The following is a 4,434-nucleotide window of genomic DNA, read 5'->3' as shown; positions in this document are numbered from 1 at the left end:
TTAATTACATATTATATCGTGAACAATAAGTTCTTTATATTTAAAATATATGTAATTACATTTGGGGGATTAATGTCGTTTTAGATAGATTACGTTGAAAGTTCGATAATAACGGCGCGCAATTGTATTTCTGAGGTAAATTAAATAAGAAATAATTCTTATCTAAAGAAGATTCTTATTAAGAATTTTCGTAACACTTACTTATAGCCGCAGCACAGATTCTTGCATAACACATAATGCATAGTGTATAAGGGAATCAACCAATCGAAATTCTTCTTTTCCGTGGAATGGGAGGAAAAGGAAGATATTGATTAATTGATTCGCTTATGCACTATGCATTATGCGTTATGCAAAAGTCTGTGCTATTTTATCCGGATCTGTGGAAACACCTCCCGCTGATATCACATGACCTAAATATTTTATTTTCTTACTGAAGAAGACACATTTCTTAGGATTTACTTTCAAATTCACCTCTCTAAGACGGAGAAAAATCTTCCTCAAATTCAACAACATTTCTTCAACGCTCTTTCCGAAAATAATTACGTCATCAAGATATACTAGGCAAATCTTAAAAAGGAATTCTCTTAAAATCTGTTCCATTACTCGCTCAATCGTTGCCGGAGCATTACATAGACCGAAGGGCATAACTGTGAATTGCCACAAACCATTACCAACTGAAAAGGCCGTTTTCTCTTTATCCTGCGTGCGAATCTTTATTTGCCAATACCCACTTTTTAAATCTAAGGTAGTAAACCAAACGTTACCTGATAACTGATCGAGAATATCGTCTATTCTGGGTAAAAGATATGAATCTTTTATTGTGATTGCATTCACTTTTCGATAGTCCACACAAAATCGTGTTGTTCCATCCTTCTTATTAACCAGAACCACTGGTGAAGACCATGGACTATTTGATTCCTCTGTAACACCTTGATCCTTCATTTCCTTTATAATTTTGTTTACTTCCTCTCTCCTTTGAATGGGGACTCGGCGAGGCACCTGTTTAATGGGAGAAGAATCTTTGACATTAATAACATGTTCCCCCAATTTACAATTTCCCGCAATGGTATCGTTTGAAAATACATCGCGAAATTCATTTAAAAAGTTACCAAAGTTTTTTTTTTCAGAATCGCTCAAATATTGGCAACCTTCTTTAAAAAGCGCAGCTGTATTCAGCGCAGCTGGAATATTACGATGGCAATATCTTTCATGCGAGAACATTTTAAATCAGTGGCCGTTTCAGTTGGATTAATAAAAATCAAATCAAAAATATTTTACAAATCAAGTAATTTTAAAAAGCTAAATCCAAGAATACAGTCGTCATCTATTCGTGCAACTAGAATCGGAACTTCTAAAGAGTGTTTTGCAAGTCGAATCTTTACTACTATTTCATATTTAAACAACACTTGCTCTCCCGTAGGATATTTAATATTACAATTAACTATCCTTTTTTCTGGCCCATTATATTTGATAAAATTCTCATTTATGATCGAAATATCGGAGCCTGTATCTATTTTAAAAATGCAGGGTTTACCATTTGCTTCACCCTTATAATAAAATTCTCCTAAATTAGAATCTATTCTATTCATCCTGAAAGAAAATTGATTAGCACAAGGATTATTTAAATCGATATTATGAGAATATCGAGCATAATCATAATCATTATTATCATTTTCAATTTCATTCGTCCTGTAAGAATGTTTATTAGTAACATTATCAGTAAAAATTTCATTTTTTGCATATTGATTAATAACGCGATTATTATTCGGGGCATTTTTTCCTCCAGTCGAACCGACCCCGCCAAGTTCGACTAATTTATGTTTTCCGCCCCCGTCCGGCCAGGGCACTCAGAACGGAAGTGGCCTTCCTTGTCACATTCCCAACATTCTCTTTTTTTTCCGGTTTTTATTTCATTTTTATTTAAAAAAAATTTTCCGTTTTTGTTGGCTTTATCATTCTTTTCTTTATTATTCTCCCTTTTTTTATCAATCTCCTTTAATTCGTCTTTCCCTTCGTTAAAATTTTTCCTTTTTCTGTTCTCCAAATAAAAATTATTCTCTTTCTTATTTCCGAAACAAGTTCCTTGAATTAATTGCATCGTTTTTGCTCTCTCTATGGCTAATCTAAGAAACGCGACCCCTTCCATCTGCAATGCCCTTTTTATATATCCGTCGGACAAGGTGGAAACAAACTGCGCGCAAGCGATTTTATCGCGCATCAAATTGGAGCATTCCGGGTATGCCAATCGAGTCAACCTTTCAATATCTGAACCGAAAGCCGCTATGCTTTCCCCGAATCTTTGTTTTCTGTTCGTAAATTGTGTGTAATAATTTTGTAGCGAATGTGCCTCTCCGAAACGTAATTCTAACTTTGCTTTTAATTCCGCGTACTCTAGATCCTCTAAATTTTGAATATTTTCTAATACTGCGCGCGCCTTCCTTCTCAAGCACGAAATCAAAACAGCTGTTTTTATTTTCCTTTCCCAACGATTCGCGTACGCGATTAAATCGAATTGGGCGAAAAATTCTTGGAGAGGGCCACTGCCATCGAAGGTATCAGGCTTCAACTTAAAACCTGTTTCTGTATGACGCGGAGCACGCGACCCAACGTATTCCCGCACGTCCGCGACATTTCCGTAGCCCGATGAGAGCCGTGACACAGGGCGAAAGGAAACGCGAGACTCGATACGTTCGCACACATTCGCGGCACATTCAACGCGCTCTCGCATACTCGCGGCATACCCGTCTCCCACCGGAAGTTGCACGCCACAATCACCCGCGTCTGCGACAATATTTTTGTTAATGGAAGAACTTATCTGTTTCATGTTGCGTAGCTCCTCTTGTAGTTTTTTTTATTTCTGCCTCTCGTTGTCGTGTTGACTCTACGTATTCTTTTCTTGTACGTTGCTGCTCCTCACGTAGTTGCTGCATTTCTTGTAGAACCGTCTGCAATATCGTTGTGATTGGAGTATCCTGCTGATAGGTTGCTGTATCTGACGGTTGTTCCGTCGGTGAAGTCCTCTGATCCGTGACGGTTCTCGACGCGCTTTCCATATTCTCCGTTAATATTTTGCTCCTGGTGACGATTGGAGAACGCAACATTCCACGAATTTGGCCGGACGAGCCCCCAAATTGTTACGTCCGTCCGTCTGTTCGTCTTGTTGCGCCCGCTACGCAAGATCGCACTCACGACCGCGACGCGCAATCCCGAGCCGCGGAAAGAAATGGATTCAAGGGTTTATGAAAGATAACAAAGAAGGTCTTTATTGGTATCGACGATACAGTCCAAGAGTAACGTAAAGAATATAATTGCTGGAGAAACACGTCCGAACGCCTTGACTGCTCTCCAAAGATCTCTTTTAAACAGCCGCGACTTGTTGCCTAGCAACGCGTTTCTTCCTTCACGGACGGCGAACTCTGGCGTATATCGGGCGACGATGCAATTTGGGCATAACAGTATCGTTACTGGGGATGAAAAGTGGATATATTTTGAGAATCCCAAGCGCAAAAAATCATGAGTAAACCTAGGCGCACCATCCACATCGACCGCAAGACCGAATCGCTTTGGCAGGAAGATGATGCTCTGTGTTTGGGACCAGAAGGGTGTGGTCTATTATGAGCTGTTAAAACCTGCTGAATCGGTTAATACCAAACGCTACCAACAACAATTGATCCATTTGAACCGTTCGCTACTCGAAAAACGACTAGAATATCGAAAAAGGTAACACAAGATCATTTTTCTCCATGACAATGCACCATCACATACGGCAAAACCGGTTCGCGACACGTTGGAACCACTCGGCTCGGAAGTGCTAGCCCATACGGCTTACTCACCAGACTTGGCTCCTTCCGATTACCACTTGTTTGCATCGATGGGTTACGCACTTGCTGAGCAGCGCTTTGGTTCGTACGAAGATGTGAAAAAATGGCTCGATGAATGGTTCGCGGCAAAAGGGGAAGATTTTTACGGGCGTGGTATCCACAAATTACCCGAAAGATGGGAAAAATGTGTAACTAGCAATGGAGCATACTTTGAATAAACCACTTTTTATCATTCTTCCGAATTTAACGTGTTTTTTTTGGAAAAAATCCGCATTTCATACTTGTACACCTGGTACCATTTTCTTTATTTCTAAAAAATTGATTGAATAGTCTTGTCGCTTGCGTAAGACTTCCTATGACCACCCCATCCTCGCATCATTAAAATGGATACGATTATCTTAGCTTAGGTAATGCTAATGCCCCCACTCCGCGGAGTGCCACCTTGTCGTGGTGAGTGGGCTCCTCCCGGGCGATGTCGCCCCCTTCACGGCCCCTTCCCCGGTGCTAAGTGTGGCGCCGTGGTTGGTGCCGGACGGGGGTTTCCATCTCGGGTGGCCAAGGGCACTCCATCGGGTAGGTTACCTGCAGTGACACCGGTCACAGCAGGTACTCT

This window comes from Trachymyrmex cornetzi, unplaced genomic scaffold (genome assembly GCF_001594075.2).
Source record: "Trachymyrmex cornetzi isolate Tcor2-1 unplaced genomic scaffold, Tcor1.1 scaffold2, whole genome shotgun sequence".
In the NCBI taxonomy this organism is placed as follows: Eukaryota; Metazoa; Arthropoda; class Insecta; order Hymenoptera; family Formicidae; genus Trachymyrmex; species Trachymyrmex cornetzi.
This window is presented reverse-complemented; position numbering follows the sequence as displayed.